General features: G+C 48.8%; 1 long non-coding RNA gene across 1 annotated transcript; it reads right to left on the reverse strand.

Moving 5' to 3' along the window:
• Positions 1–691: 691 nt before the first annotated feature.
• On the reverse strand, positions 692–9,656 carry LOC119976246. Its single transcript, XR_005462886.1, has 2 exons — positions 9,535–9,656; positions 692–1,699 (listed from the first exon to the last, which is right to left on the reverse strand). It is a non-coding gene; the product is annotated as an uncharacterized LOC119976246 (long non-coding RNA).
• Positions 9,657–16,500: the final 6,844 nt, after the last annotated feature.

A 16,500-nucleotide genomic window follows, 5' to 3' on the forward strand; every position in this document is an offset into this window, starting at 1 on the left:
TAAATGCTGGCCCAGTCAGCAATCCCCACATCCCATGAAGGAATAAAAAAAATGACCCATCATCATTTTGAATATCTCAATCAAATCTCCTCTTAGCCTTCTCTTCTCCAAGGAAAACAGTTCCAACTCCTCCAATCTATCTATGTAACTGAAGTTCCTCATCACTGGAACCAATATCATGAATCTTTCTAAACTCTCTCCAATGTATCCACAGCATTCCTAATAACTGGACTGGATACAGTACTCCAGTTGAGGCTGAACCAGTGTTTTCTACATTCTTAACATAATGTCTTTGCCCTTGAACTCTACACCCCCATTAATAAAGTCTAGAATATCATATGCTTTATTAATTATTTTTTCAACTGACCTGACACCTTCAATGCACAGAAATACACCCAGGTCCCGCTGTCCTTGCACCCCTTTGGAATTAGATGGTTTACTAGTTATTTTGCCTCTTGATTGTCTACCTGGCATATGAATGGGTGCTGTCATGGAGACCTTCCAGTGACATGGATTCAAATCCCTGCACACATTTCAAGAAAGGATAGTGAAGAATGGTGGAAAAGTAAACTAAATTTGTATAAAAATCCTGATTTTTCTTGGTTTCCCATATCAAGCAGGAAAATAGAAATATTACAACTGAAAACTAATCTAACTTTCCTTGAAAAAAAATGATGAGACCAAACTCCGTGTGTTCTCGCTTACACTTTATTTAGTTTATGTGGAACTAAATGATTGATGTATATCTTGGATATGTACAAATTCACTTCCAAGATTATTTGCTATTAAATCAAATTTTCTATGTAATACCAAAGCACCACATAAGAAAAATGCAATCACTAATGTTATAATGATGAATATATATGAGCAATTTTAAACTTCAAATAAATAATACAAACATGAATTAAGCTATCTTTCACCAAAAATCTATTAGAATGGTTTTAATTTAATTTCAGAGGTCTTATATCCCGTCTCTATGAACAATCTTAGTTGAAGAAATAATAAATCAAAGATATATTTCCATTCAGTGTCAATTTGCACAGACGGTAGACATTAGTTAATAGTAGGTATCAGTGATCTGCGTTTCACTGTTCAACAGTTTTATCGCTCAGAATGAGCATTTTTTTCCTCTGACTTGGTAGACTCTGGGTTCAAGACCCACTGCAGAGACTTGAGCACATGGTCTGTGGCTGGCAGTTCAGTGCAGTACAAAGAAAGAGCTACATCATTGGAGTTGCCATCTACCAGTTGAAATGTCACACAGAGGCACCATCTGCCCTCAAAATTATTCGGCATTTAACATCAATATAACTAAAGGCCTCCACGTATTCAATAGGACATGGAGCATTGTTGCCTCATTTTCCCAATATATAAACGGTCATATGGAACTATTCAAAGAATAGCAGAAAAAGAACTCCTGAGTGTTCTGGGCAATATTTATCCCTCAAACAGTTTCAAGATCATCTTCTCTGGTCTTTTTGTTTCTGCCCATGGAGCATCGCTATCCCAAAATTGGTCACCACATTTCCGAAATTGCAACAAATACACTTCAAAAGTATTTCAATGGCAGTGAAGTGCTTTGGAAATATTGTGGGGAAAGGGGGCAGATCTATGGGAGCATTTGCTGCAAGTGGGATGATGATCGGTTATTCCTCTCATGACTGGTGTAACAGGATGCAGCCACAAAGTTTTCTTTGATCTGTGAAAAGAATGGAGATGCTATTTTGAATATATATATACATATATATTATATATATATATACACACATGCTTAATTATTTGATGTTACATTGCCATTATGTGAATACGCAGTTATTCATATTGGCACACATGTACATGTTAATGCAATATCTGATGGAAGTCATAGAACATAAAAGTGTGATTAACATGATATATTCCAATTTTTTCTGTACCCGCCCAATCATTTCCCACCCACGCTTACTAAAAGTTCCCTTCTCATTCCATAATTCTTAGTCCCATATGTTGTGTTCTGTGATATTACCGTCGTAATGATGTACACAGAAGATCTAGCTGTTGAACTAGGAAGATGATTTATTTCTGAGCAAACACGTGGAAAGATAACTAACGATCTACAACACAGACAATGGCTACTGAATGAATTCAGTGAATTCACCTGGAGCTATTCTAACCTCTTGTACGTCTTACTACTAACTGGCGGTTGCCTTGAGTCACGTGATAGATCTCTGGTCTTCTCTGCGTGACCAGCTGTTTTAATTTTCTACCACGATGCTTCTTGTTTCATCGTTGTGTGGTTTCTGGTCTGTCGGCCACGTTGCCGATGCCTTCCTCTTCAGTACCACGGGTGCAACCCACAGTGTCCTCCACTGTCCTTCTCTTCCTTTTCCTTTTCATGGGAAGGATCATCTGACTATGCCTCGTTTTCTCTTTTACTTTGTTGGCACCCGTCATGCTGCTGGACTGTACCATGGGACTAGCTGCTTGTAGATCGTCTGCTGTGCAGGTTGACCCTGGCTCTCTTGCCACCATAGCTGCTTTCAGAGCCTTACTGTGTTTTGGTTGATCCATGGTTGTGTCCATACACTGAGTTGCATGCCCACCTGGTGAAATGTCCAGTGTCGGTGGTCGTAGTCAAGTCTGTAGCTTCAGGAGTAGTCTGGTGTCTGGGTTGGATCAATGTCCCCAATGTTGGGTTCTGCTCATTCATTTTGTGTTTGAACCCCACTTGGTGGCTCATCCTGACTTGATCTGACGATGTATGGGTCATCCTTTGCTGAAGAGCTGATTAGTGGCTCATCCTCATCTGATAGGATGATATATGTTTTGTCTTTCATTGTAGAACTGTACACAGATACATCCAACTGCTCTTCTAGCACATCTCAGGGTGGAGTGGCATCGAGTAGTGGGGCATCTGCTGCCGGAACCATTTTGTGGGCCTGAGATGATTCACCGTATGCCTCTGGAGCCAGTTTCTCCAGAATGGGGATTATTTCCTCAGTTACTAGTCTGTTCACAGTTGAGTTGTTCTCATTTGATGTGTCTGCAACTGCTATCGCGCCTTCAGCCTCTGCTTATGCCATCTTAGAGCTTTCACCCATATCATTGTCCTGCGCAGACTGGGCTTCCCTTGTGATCACCTCAGCACTCCCTCCAAATAAAGTAAATTTGCTCGTCACCAATGCCAAATAAGCTAAATAGGTTTTCATCTGCTTCTTCACCCTCCTCATGGAAATCAGCATCACCATCTGCCACTTTTCCTGTGAAGCATCATATTGCTGCTGAAATAATGAGTTCACGGAAACAATAACCAACTGCAAAGTCAACAGCAAGTCGTGCCACGGAACCTTCTTCCAGTTTCCCATTCTCTGGAATGTCAGAAGGACTAAAAAGATTGAAGAATGAGTCATTTGGTACAGCTTTCATAACTGTTCTGTCAGTGCACCGAACCTTCTGCCGCTGCTTTGTTTTAATGGTCTTCATGGGGATTTTTTTTTTTTCCTTCCAGTGGTGCATCCTGTGCACCCTGTAATTCGTGGTCCATCAAAACAGAAAAAAATCTGACTCATCAGGCTGGGCTTTCATTGTGTATGCCTTGATCAATGCTTCATTTGTGAAGTACTTGTTTGAGTCAAACTTAAACTCCAGAGTGAAACTCATTGGCCTCCCTGGACCTGATAATTTCACCTCTAATTCTTGTAACTGCTTGAAGATGGCTCATCATGCTCCTGTATCATGTCACTGAGCACATCCACAGGTTTGAAGACTGTTAACCAGGATTCTGGAGGTCCCTTTGGCTCCTCCATCTCTTCTTCTGGTTTATCTTCCTCCACTTTAACTTTGACCTTCATCACATCGGATGGCTGCGGCACTATATTTTGTTGCCAGTCGCATTGATCCTCCGTCACAGCGCGATCACAGCCGCGCAACTAGGTTCAGGGCCTCACACACATCTGCTCCTTTGATGGACTCATGTTCCATGTCGACAATGGAAAATGGTACGTTGTGACTTCTGTTGTGTACCCATGCTTCGGTTTCACATACACCCACCGTCACAAACTCCTTCCCATTGTAGTCTTTCAGCAGGTTTGTGTGATTGACGCCTTTCAGTTTAATCTGCAGCCTGTGCAAATCAGACAGACTGAAGAGGTTGGCCCTCGGTCCCATGTCGAGATTGCATTTTATCAATGTGCCGTTCAGCATCACTGAAATTGTCCATCTGTCTTCGATGGTATCAGCTTCATCATCACTATCGTCACAACTGGTCAGTGAGACTTCTTCCCTTTTCATAATCAGGCTCATTGTGTCCTTGGTTGAAATCAGATTAATGAAAAACTGTTCTTCAAGGGACATCTCATCAACTGCTTTGATTGATCCTGTGTGGTCCACTCTAGGATGCGAAAAACATTGCTTCGCAAAATGATTTGTGCGGCCACAGTTGGAAACATACTTCCCCATATGCTGTACATTGCCATGGCCCATGACAATTGCCGCATCGGTGGCATACGATGGTGGACCCAGTTGGCTGCATAAAATTGCCGCCCACATTGAAACCACCTCCTGGATTGTCCGCCGACAGGATGCACCATTTTACTGGCAGCCTGGGGGTTTCCCGATGGTGTGAGGTTGCCCCAAAATGGGAAACCCCATTGACCAGCCGCTGTAATGGAGCATCCCAATAGCGGGGTGGAACAGAAATGTGTCGAGGCGGGGCGGAGAATCCAGCCCCACATTTTATATTGAAGTGAGTCACAGTGCTGATGGCGCTGGCATCTTCTTCCAGATTGGTGCCAAAATATTTTAGGTTGAGCGTACTGATCCGCTGTGCAGCAAGCTCACTTGCATGCCAAATCTTGTATTTTTTTCCAATTGAAGGTCTTCCTTTTGGGCATATGTACGAGATAAATAAATTCATACGTCTCCTTTTTCTTTGGAGAGAAATGCCGATCAATGTGCTTTATTATTGCATCATAGCTCTTACTTTCTTCTTCACTGTCAAATGCGAAGGTATCGTAAATTTCAATTGCTTGAGACCCTGCTACCTTGAGCAGAAATTCAAAACACCTCTCATCAGGCTGTGCCTGCAGACCAAGGGTTATAATATAGAATCCAAATTGCTGCTTAAAAGCATGCCAATTCTCAGCTATGTTATCTGAGACTTGAAGCTGGTGGGATGCCTTCAAACTCTCTAACTATACAGCCTTTTGTTACGTTGAGTTGCAGGTGGCCATAGTTCATCAAGACAGTGGAAGAATTTCATTCTTCAGTCTATTTTGCCCCATCTCCTCCGTTGTTATCTCTAAGTGTTCCAAACTCCTGGTACCATGTTGTGTTCTGTGATATAACCTTCATAATGATGTACACAGGACACATAGTTATTGCTGCACAATCAATAGACACGAAACGTAGATAAAGTCCGAATGATAGGCTTTAATGCACAAGAAGTGTACCCGGCAGCAGACGTACAGAAGAAAGGCCAACTGCCAGGAAGCACGGGTTCTTATATCCGGCCTCGTATGCGGAGCTACCTACCTCTCAGCCAAGTCACAGGGCATCGGGAGGCTCGTTTAGCTTCTCAGGACGATACAAGATGTCGTAGTTGTAGGTGGACAACTCGATCCTCCACCGCAAGATCTTGTCGTTCTTTATCTTGCCCCTATGTGCGTTGTCAAACATGAAGGCCACTGACCGTTGGTCTGTGAGGAGGGTGAACTTCCTGCCGGCCAGATAGTGCCTCCAATGTCGCACAGCTTCAACTATGGCCTGTGCTTCCTTTTCGACCGATGAGTGGTGGATTTCGGAAGCGTGGAGGGTACGGGAGATGAAGGCCACGGGTCTGCCCGCTTGATTGAGGGCGGCCGCCAGAGCTACATCTGACGCGTCGCTCTCGACTTGGAAGGGGAGGGACGCATCGATAGCGCGCATCGTGGCCTTTGCAATGTCTGCTTTGATGCGGCTGAAGGCCTGGCGGGCCTCCATCGACAGGGGAAAAGTGGTGGACTGGATGAGTGGACGGGCTTTGTCGGCGTAATTGGGGACCCACTGGGCGTAATATGAAAAGAAGCCCAAACAGCGCTTGAGGGCTTTGGGGGAGTTGGGGAGGGGGAGCTCAATCAGGGGGCGCATACATTCGGGGTCGGGGCCTATCACTCCGTTACACACTACGTAGCCGAGCATTTATCCTTATTATAGGTCAGATTAAGGAGTTTTGCGGTACGGAGGAATTTTCGGAGGTTGGTGTCGTGGTCCTGCTGGTCGTGGCCGCAGATGGTGACATTATCGAGATACGGGAAGGTTGCCAGTAAACCGTATTGGGCGACCATTCGGTCCATCTCCCGTTGGAAGACTGAGACCCCATTCGTGACACCGAAGGGAACCCTTAGAAAATGGTAGAGTCGCCCATCCGCTTTGAACGCAGTGTACATTCATTCACTCACGCGGATGGGGAGCTGATGGTAGGCGGACTTGAGGTCAACAGTGGAAAAGACCTTGGGCGTAATTCTCCCAAAGGGCGACAAACAGCCAACGCTGGAGTGAAAATCGGAGTGTTTTACTCCGGCGTTGGAGGCCGCTCCATGCCCCCTATTCTCCCCCCCTCCCCCCCCCCCCCCCCCCGGGGGGGGGCCTAGGACCGGCGTTGCGTGAATTCCGCGCGCCGGGCCTTGACGCTTGCATCAAAGCGGCGCGCCGGGAATGACGCGGCCGGCGGCGCCGAAGTGACGTCAGCCGCGTAAGTGCAGGTTGGCCGGCGCTAACCCGCGCATGCGCGCTTGCTGTCTTCCCCTCCGCTGCCCCGCAGGGCATGGCGGCTTGATCTTGCGGGGCGGCGCCGGCGCGACGATCGGTAGGCACCGATCGCGGGCCAGACATCTGCTGAGCATGCCCGTGGTGCTCGATCCTCCCTCCGCCCCCCCCACAGGCCCCACACACACTGGTCGCGCGCTGTTCCTGCCAGAAGCAACCAGGTGTGCTTGGCGCCGGCGTGAACCTGTCGGGTTCGGCAGGCCGCTCGGCCCATTCGGGCCAGAGATTCGCCGGTCGCCATGAGAAACGGCGAGCGGCGATTCTCCAAGCGGCCTGTCGCAAAACGCAACACGCCATGGGGGGGGGGGGTTGGAGGATCGCGGGGGGTGCCAGGGCGGCATGGCATGATTCGCCCGGCCCTCCCACGATTCTCCCACCCGGCGTGGGGGGCGGAGAATCGCGTCCCTTGTACTGCGCGGTCCTGTTGACCACGTCGGAGATACGTGGGAGAGGATACGTGTCCAGCTGCGTAAACCTGTTGATGGTCTGACTGTAGTCTAACCATCCTATTTTTCTCCCCGGTCTTGACCACCAGCACTTGTGCTCGCCAGGGGCTGTTGCTAGCCTCGATGACCACTTCCTTCAAAAGCCTTTGGACTTCGGACCTGATGAAGGTCCGGTCCTGGACACTGTACCATCTGCTCCTGGTGGCGACGGGTTTGCAATCCGGGGTGAGCTTTGCAAACAAGGATGGGGGATCGACCTTGAGGGACGCAAGGCTGCAGACAGTAATGGGGGGCATAGTGCCGCCGAATTTGAACGTTAAGCTCTGGAGGTTGCACTGGGAATCTAACCCCAGGAGTGCTGCCGCGCAGAGATGGGGAAGGAGCTTGTAGTTTTTAAACTCCCTCCCCTGGACCGTGAGGTCCGCTATGCAGCACCCTGTGATCTGGACTGAGTGCGAACCGGAGGGCAGAGCAATTTTATGTTTTACCGGGTAAATGGGAAGTGCGCAGCGTCTTACCGTGGCCAGGTGGACGAAACTCTCTGTGCTCCCGGAGTCCAGCAAGCAGCTTGTCTCGTGTCCGTTGAGAAGGATCTTCGTGGTTGCCGTGGATAGCTGCGAGGCAGCGACTGGTCTAATGTGACTGAGGCGAGTCGCGGCAGGAACTCCGAGTCGTCATCTGGCGGAGAGCAGTCACCTGCTTGGGTCCTCGGTGCCGATCCAAGATGTGACCCGTTGGCCGCACGTGGTGATGGGTGAACAAAATGGCGGCGCCCGGGATCACTTGTGGCGGTTGGGGGTGGGGGCAGCGGGGCCCGCGGGCCGCATGGGGCCCCTGAGGAGAGCGTGGGGTGGACCCGCGGTCGCTGCTCGGAACCGCAGCGACCGCTTTATACTGGCAGATGGCCGCAAAGTGGCCCTTCTTGCCGCAGTCTTTACAGGTTGCGGAGCGGGCCGGGCAGCGCTGGCATGTGTGCTTTGCTTGGCCGCAAAAGTAGCAGCGTGCCCCGTGGGTTTATCGGGGCACCCTGCGGCGCAGGCATGGGGGGGGGGTCCGAGTCTGCGGAGGTAAGGGTGGTTGCGTTCCACGCTGTCCAGGGTGCCACCACGAAGTCGGGAGCGTCCGCGCAGGCGTTACGATTGGCAATGTCTAGGGAGGAGCCGAGGGCCCGTGCCTCGGTGGGGCTTAAAGTCTCTTTCTCTAAAAGTCGTTGGCGGATCTGCGAAGATTGCATACCCGCAACTAAAGCATCTCTGATTAAAAGTTCGGTGTGCTCAGCCACAGAAACTTGTGGGCAGCCGCAGTTCCTCCCCAGAACGAGGAGGGCCCGGTAAAATTTGTCGAAAAACTCACCAGGGAATTGCTGCCTCGTGGCCAGTAAGTGCCGAGCGTAGACCTGGTTCACCGGCCGGATGAAATGTCCTTTAAGCAAGTCCATGGCCGCGTCATAGTCTGTCGTGTCTTCTATGAGCGTGTCCACGGCGGTGCCGACGCACGAGTGGAGGAAGTGCAATTTCTATTCCCTCGTCGGGACGTTTACGGCTGTGCTCAATTAGCTATTGAAGTGAGGCAGCCAGTGTTTAAATGCTGCTGTTGCATTTGCTGCGTGAGGGCTGAGTCGAAGGCACTCCGGCTAGATGCAAAGCTCCATCCTTTAAAATCCTGTGCATTAAATTGATGCACAATCAATGGACACAAAACGTAGATGAAGTCCGAAAGATAGGCTTTAATGCACAAGAAATGTACCCGGCAGCAGACGTACAGAAGAAAGGCCGACTGCCGAGAAGCACGGGTTCTTATATCCCGCCTCGTAGGCGGAGCTACCTACCTCTCAGCCAATCGGCAATTGTGCTAACCACTATGCTACCATGCTGCCCTCTCTATCATCACCAGCTGGTTGGAGGTTGCATTGTTAACTACATACAGAACTGTGCACAGGCAGATCACATTAAAGGTAACAATTTAGTTTGGGTGGTTTATCATCTTTTTGACTTAATTCTCCTTGATTATGTCAGCTTAATCTATAAATATTACAGCAAAGCAAAGGGATCCCAGAGACTTTAGGCTGCAGTACACTTGTCTGATAAATGTGCAAGATCTACAACTCTTTAGTAAAGAAGAAGCTGTGATAGTGACTGACAAGTGTTCAAATCGGGGACATTTTGGCAGCCATGCTCCCCATCTGACTGAAGATGTGGAGATCTTTAATCATATCGGTGTTAAATGATGTGTAACTGTGAAAGTTGTAAACGATAAACTATATGCAGATGGCTCCTTGCTGTGTTTAAACTTCAAAACTGTTGCCTACCTCATCTGGAGAACAAACATTTTAGGTAAGATGTTTCCTGCAGTTCTGTGTTGAAATTCTGCTGTAATGCCATGAATAATGAGTGACTCTCCAAATCCACTGCCTCCTGAGTGCATTCTGTTTCTTGTTTGCTTTGTGATTGAAGTGCATTTTCAGCAGGTCACTCTGCAGGAACGCTATCCACAAAATATCTATTTCCATCACTTTCTAATCAAGAGATTTAAAGTATAAATCATAGCAATGAATGAGGATTGAGAAGTATTATTGAGCAGGCAGATGGATCTATTCTCAAACATTTTGAATTACATAGTAATTCAGAAAAATCCAGACTCACACACGCACCTTTCATTAAACAACCTTGAGAAAATTAATAGAAAAGGTATTGAATAGTAAGGCAGTATGGGGGAAGAATAATTCTCATTGTTATGTATAGGCACACAAGTCTGTTCATGTAGATTTCCCTGCTTATATAGTAGTAATGCGAATACATTCCAAAAGAGCAAATAAATATGAGAAAAAATCTGCAGCACTTTTATGATATTGCTGCACAGTTACCCCATTTGTTATTGCATCCAATTTGTTTATCTAAAGTTATCTGTTAATTCAAATAGTTTGGGATTCTCTGATACATGTCTCATACTCTCCCATGGCTTGTCCTGCAACTTGTTAAATTTTTCTCACCAGAGGCTAAATTAAAGTGAACTGCAAATGTCCTTGCAGTAATATTTTTATACTGCTGTCTCCTCTCAACTTCTACTAACCTTCATCCCATGATGACATGGATCGCGTATATGCTGGATGGTAGATTTAATAGTATACTCATATTGGGATTTAAAAAGGCATGGGGTGGGATTTTCCATCGGCCGACGCTGAACTCGGGAACGCAATTGTGCGGAGAATAGGTTCCAACGGCAAAACCGTGGTCAGCACCGATTTGACGCCAAATCCAATTCTCCATCGCCTCAGCAGTGGCGTCAGTGCGTTCTTCAATGCACGTATAGTAAACACCGTTTACATATCATTAGTGGGCCTGACCCGGTATTCTCCAGGGCCTCTGCAATTCTCCGCCTCTGATGGGTCGAATTCCTGATGACGAGGTTCACTTGTGGTTTTAAAAATCATGAAACCGACATCATGGCTGCTGAGGGAGAGAGAGGAGGTAGGGCACAGCGAGGATGACCGTGGGCGGCAAGGCCAGGCACTGGCCGGGCTGGCTGGGGTTGTGGGGGGTCTCTGCCAGAGCCGGGGGGTGTAGTGATGGGAGAATGGACTGTGGGGTTGGGACAACACTCCACGGTAATGCGGCGGTGCCCAGGCACAGGCCGCCATTAGCATGGCCTGCTAGGCAGCCATCTTGCTGCCCCTAATTCTGCAGAGTAACGCTGGTCGTATGTGTGCCCCCATCCACCCATCCCCCCACCCCACCCTCCGCCATACACCCCAACTTGCATCCAGCCACAATCCGCTGGCAGGGTATCAGGTGGTCCGTCCAAGGCAACGCCCACTTTAGCCCCTATGGGGGTGCTGGGCGGGGGCCACTGGAAAGGGCAGCACCAGCTGATGGTAGCCCTGGGAGCAGGGACGTGTGGCAGGGCCAGAGTCCCCATGGTGCTGGCACCGACAGGGCCAGGGGTGCGGGGATGGGAGGGTAGGACATTCGTGGGAAGAGTCTGTCATGCCAACAGAGGCCACCATGTAGCCCGGTAGGCATGGGGGTAAGCACCATAGTAACAAAATGGTCCTTCACCCATGCAAACAAGGGACATTGGAATACAACCAGCAATGGCAGCCTTCCTGCTGGTCGCCGCTGCCCTGGGAGATGTCCTGCGGTTGGACGAGCGGGTGCTGCTGGAGGAGGAAGAAAGCTGCATCAGCGGAGTCTGCCCCAGTGGGACAAGATGCAGACATCCAGGATAGAGAGCTGGCCCGTCAACAGGCCGAGGAGGAGGAGGAGGTGCAAAGGGAGTGCCACATGAGGCCTCGCGTGCACTGACACTGCCTGTTATTCGAGGATCTGCCGGACCAGGAATGCTGTCGATGACTCCGGCTCAGCAGGGAGACAGTGCAACATATCTGCCAGATTATAGCACAATTGGCACTGTGGGGGAATGCAGGACGGTACCCGCTCCCGGTAATCTTGAAGGTGACGGTTGCCCTGAACCTTTACGCCATCACGTTCTTCCAGGCGCCAAGTGGGGACCTGTCTGTGATCCCACAGAGCTTGGTGCACAGGTGCATCTGTGCCATCACAGAGACACTAAATGCCCAGTCGGCACAATACATCCATTTTAATGTGGACATAAGCCCACTAGGATGGCCAGGCAGTGGGGTTTGCTGTCAACTCCGATATGCCCCAGGTCCAGGGGCTGATTGACCCGGATGCATGTCCCCCTACGAGCACCTGCAGATGACAGGCCACTCTACACAAATTGAAAGAGGTTCCACTTGATGTGCAGCTGATATGTGACCACCAGATGCGCATCATTCACATCTGTGCCTGATACCCGGGCAATGTGCACGACGCCTTCATCCAGGCACACTCGACGACTCCTGGCATGTTCAAGTTGCGCCAACCGTGGCATTTTGCTGTGGGCGGGGGACACCAGATGGATTTGCCCCATCACCAGAAGGTACTGCACGACACAAGACAAGACGCATGATGAGGGCGTGGGCCGGGTGGGGGAGGAGGCAGTGGAGTTCGTGGGGATGAGTGAGGGTTGGGGTGAGGGGGGTGAGGCGGTGAGGGTGGGGTGGGGGTGAGGGTGGTGTGGCGGTGAGGGTGGGGTGGGATGAGGGTGGCGTGTGGGTGGCGTGTGGGTGAGTGGTGTGGGGGTAAGGTTCAGGGTGATGTGGAGGTGGTGTTGGGGGGAGTTGACACATGTAGCATGGGGAACCGCAATTTATCATAGAATTATAGAATTTACAGTGCAGAAGGAGGCCATTTGGCCCATTGAGTCTGCACCAGCCCTTGGAAAGAGCACCCCACTTAAGAACACATCCCCAACTTATAGTGGCTACGATGGTGTGTGGGGAGTGAAGTGTATCTATGCGGCTGCAGCTTGTCAGCCTCCTGAGTGTCAATCGCGAATCTGGTACTATTTATCATTGGAATTGATTGTGTTCCACGTGGCGCCGGTGCTAGCCCCTCAACAGTCGTTGAATCAGTACAGGTGCGGCGCCAGTTTTGCTGCCCCAGCATCAACAATTATTCTCAGGAACGGAGAATCCTGCCTATTATACTTTTCAGGGAAAACAGATTCAGGGAAATCAAGTTTCCAGCAAATATTAAAAATAAATAATTAGAGTTTGCCCAAGAGTTTGGCCGATGCTGGAGATTTGAAATGAAAACAGAAAGTGCTGGAAAATCTCAGAGCCTGGCAGCTTCGGTGGAGAAAGAAACATGAGTTAGCATTTCAAGTTCAATATGGCTCTTCTATAGAACTGGAGTCATACTGGATGTGAAATATTGGCTGGGATTTTCCATTCACTTTCGCGTCAGGTGGGTTTGGCGACGAGAGCGGAAAATATCACCAGAAGGCCAAAGTCAGGTTCCACATTGGCGTAAAAGCAGGAAGGGATTGTCTCCTCCTTCGCATCAGTGATGGGCCATATTTTCCACCGTTCAACATTGCAAACCTCATTGTAATGCATTAACATATCACTATCAGGCACACGAGCTAGAATCATACTCCCACATCAAAAATGCATCCATGGCAACGAGGGGAGCTCAGAGGTGAGTGTCATACTTGTGGAGCGGCTCCCCATCTTCAGTGGGGAGAGGGGGCATAAAGATTGAGTCGGGGACTCAAGAGTTAAGTTGCCTGTATGTGTGGTGAACCGGGGCAGGTGCGGGGTGAGCCATGGGAGACTGGATGGAAGAGCCGGGGGCGGTGAGTCCAGGGAGACGGGGAGCAGGGGAGATCAGAGTTGATTTTGGGGGAGATTGGGGGAATCCAGAAGAAATGGGGAGAGGGGTGTGGATGAACTGGGGGATATGGTGTTTCACAGATAAGCCTGAACAGCAGTGTTTTGGAGGAGGCCTTCTGCAATCGGACCCTGGGCTCCTTAGAAAGTCTGTGCAGAGGGAAGGAAAACCTAGCATACCGGCTTCATGGAAGGGTTGCATCGAGAGAAGGGAAAGTAAGCCTGGGATACAGACTTTTAAGAAGGGCTACATAGAAGGTAGGGAAGCTTGGGGTATGGGCTTCAGTGTGGTGGGGGGTTGGGGTGGCAGCATGGACTGATGGTTCCACTCAATCATGGGGGCTCTCCTTGCAGCAGGATATTGACAAGAGCAAGGCTAATGGAAATATATGTCAATGATCAGCACCCAGTTGCAGCTGAGATCATTGAGCTTGCACTCAGTTAACATGCGTGGAGTCAAACTATCAATTGTACCCACTCAAGTAGCATTTATCTGTGTGAATGCCACTGATTGCTGATTAGCATTTAACCCTTGTTGCTCAAATCAATTACTGCCATGGTGTGCCTGTACCATTGCCCGACTGGGCGAGCAACTGATTTCCCTAAGTAAGATATCAATGGCACAACTGGCAAAGGTGCGTATTCCTAATCCTTGGCTGGGTGCTGAAGTGTGTTTTGACAACTACTTCCCCTTGGGCAGGTTGAGTTCAAGGCCTTATACAGAGGTTTAGGACAATGCCTTTAACTGAGATAAAAGCTCAGGGCGCAGTCAAATGGCTACTGTTGTTGCCACTCCGTAATGTGGTGTGGGCTTGGGTGGTGTGCGGTCTTGCTCAACCAGCATATGAACGACGGACTTGGCATCAGGAAAATGAGTCAGTGAGCTTTGAGAGGCAGCTGCAGACGATGAATGGACGAAGAGTGGTTTTTAGGAGAAATGCTATCTGTCAAGTCTCTCTCTTTGATCGTGCAGTGTGGAGACTGTCAGGAACATGAAACTTGGTGATTATGCTGTCAATCATCTTGCTTATCAGCAGGAGAGAAGAAAAACAAGATGACAACAGCAGTGCTCGGCTCGTCAAGGTTTCCTGGCAGCCATCACTTTCCACTGATCTGCGAAGTATGGCTGTTCTGCACTGGGACGGCCTTTAAATGTGGTGTCCCAAATATTAAAGTGCTGATGGTGGGGCAGGCAACTCTGAGGAAACTCACCAGAGATACTGCATGGAAACTGTGCATGCCAGTTTTTGGCACTAAATGCCGCAATATATGGTGTGAAAAGCTGCCATTGCTGTTGGACAGAGTTTTCCTACCTGACACCAGCGAATATCAGAGAAAATCCCACCCATTAACTCTGTTTCTCTCTTCACAGCTGCTGCCAACCAGCTGAGCTTTTGCAGCACTTTCTGTTTCTTTGAAGCAAAAAGACAAAGAATCCTAAGCTTTCTCAAGGGGAGGTTGCTGCAATGTCACCAAGTTAATGTCACCAGGCTAATGCTCCAGGAAGCAAAAATAGAAAATGCTGGAAAATCTCGGTGGGTCTGGAAGCCTCTGTAGAAAGAGAACAGAGCGAACGTTTCGGGTCTGGATGGCTCTTCGTCAGACTCTTCACCCAGACCCGAAACTTCAGCCCGTTCTCGCTCTCTCTCTCTCCACAGAGGCTATTAGAGCTGCTGAGATTTTCCAGCATTTTATGTTTTTGTTTCAGATTCTAGCATCCGGAATAATTTGCTTTTATCCTAATCCGCTGGGGAATTTGTCTATCGCTAATGCAGCGCCTGGAATTTCAATTCAATTCATGAATCTGGAATATAAAGAAAATCTCCAACACTTACCATGAAGTTGTCATCGATTATTTTCAAAATCCACCTGGTTCACTAATGTCCTGCAGTGAAGGAAATCTGCCATCGTTATCTGGTCTGGCCTACATGTAACTCCAGATCAAAAACAATGCGGTTGAGCAATGGCCACTCAGTCTAAGGGAAATTAAGGATGGGGTAAAAATGCTGACCTTGCCAGCAAGGCCCAAATCCCATTAAAAAAATAAAAGGGAACAATTATCATTTGAAAAGAAAGGCACTTCTGTACTAAGTGTGTTCTCGTGTTATGAGAATCATGCTCATAGTAAATTCCTAGATACTTTTGTCTTTGCAGATAAATGGAGAAACATTAGGGAGTTAAATTGTATAGCCTTCAAAGTTTTGCATGATTATTGGGATGCATGATTACCTCGCATCTGTTTAATGTGACGCAGTCAGCAGACTAACTTTGTATTACCTGCTAATTACCATGATTGTACGGTACAGCCAATGCTAATTGTGCTGCTTGCATGCCTCATTAGGGATCCAAAATTGAGAGGCGAGTTCGAGTTGAAATTAGCCTGCACTATTTAAAACCAATCTGCATCCCTAAAAGGGGAGGTGCACTGTGGCTGGATTAGGATGTGGAAGGATTGTAAAGTCACTCTGACAAAGGAAAAGACTGAATAATCACAAAGCACAGGAAAGGTGTGCTTCAAGGTCCTCAAAGACAGCACCAAAGACATTGGGGTCCTTTAGAGGGTCTCTAAGGGACTCCTTTTAGCTAGGGTCGCTGGAGGAGGGTGGTAACCCTTTAGCTAGGAGGTCTCTGGGAGAGGTCCCTTTAGCTGTGGGATCTCTGGGGAGTGTTTCGCTATCTAAGAAGTCTCTGTGGGACGTCTTCCTATCTAAGGGGTCTGTCATTTTCGGCAGTCTTTGGGGGGGGGGGGGGGGGGGGGTGGGCAGGTCATGCATTGTGGGGTGGGCGTCGTCCCGGGGTGGTCTTTGGAGGTAACCCCCTTGGCCCATGGTGAGATCCATGCCGGTAAATACCAGTAGGGAGCCTTGCCCATGTGATTCCTAACCCAGAGGACCGAAGAATCACAAGGGCCCAGAGACTCTGGGGCCGGGATGTGGATGTAAATTGATCATTAAGACCCATTTGCATCCATCAGCATTCTCCTGCTGGAGCATGGGCACAAACCCCAATCCTGCCGCCAGTGGGTAGCCGGAGCATATCGGT

This window comes from Scyliorhinus canicula, chromosome 13, assembly GCF_902713615.1.
Source record: "Scyliorhinus canicula chromosome 13, sScyCan1.1, whole genome shotgun sequence".
Lineage (NCBI taxonomy): Eukaryota > Metazoa > Chordata > Chondrichthyes > Carcharhiniformes > Scyliorhinidae > Scyliorhinus > Scyliorhinus canicula.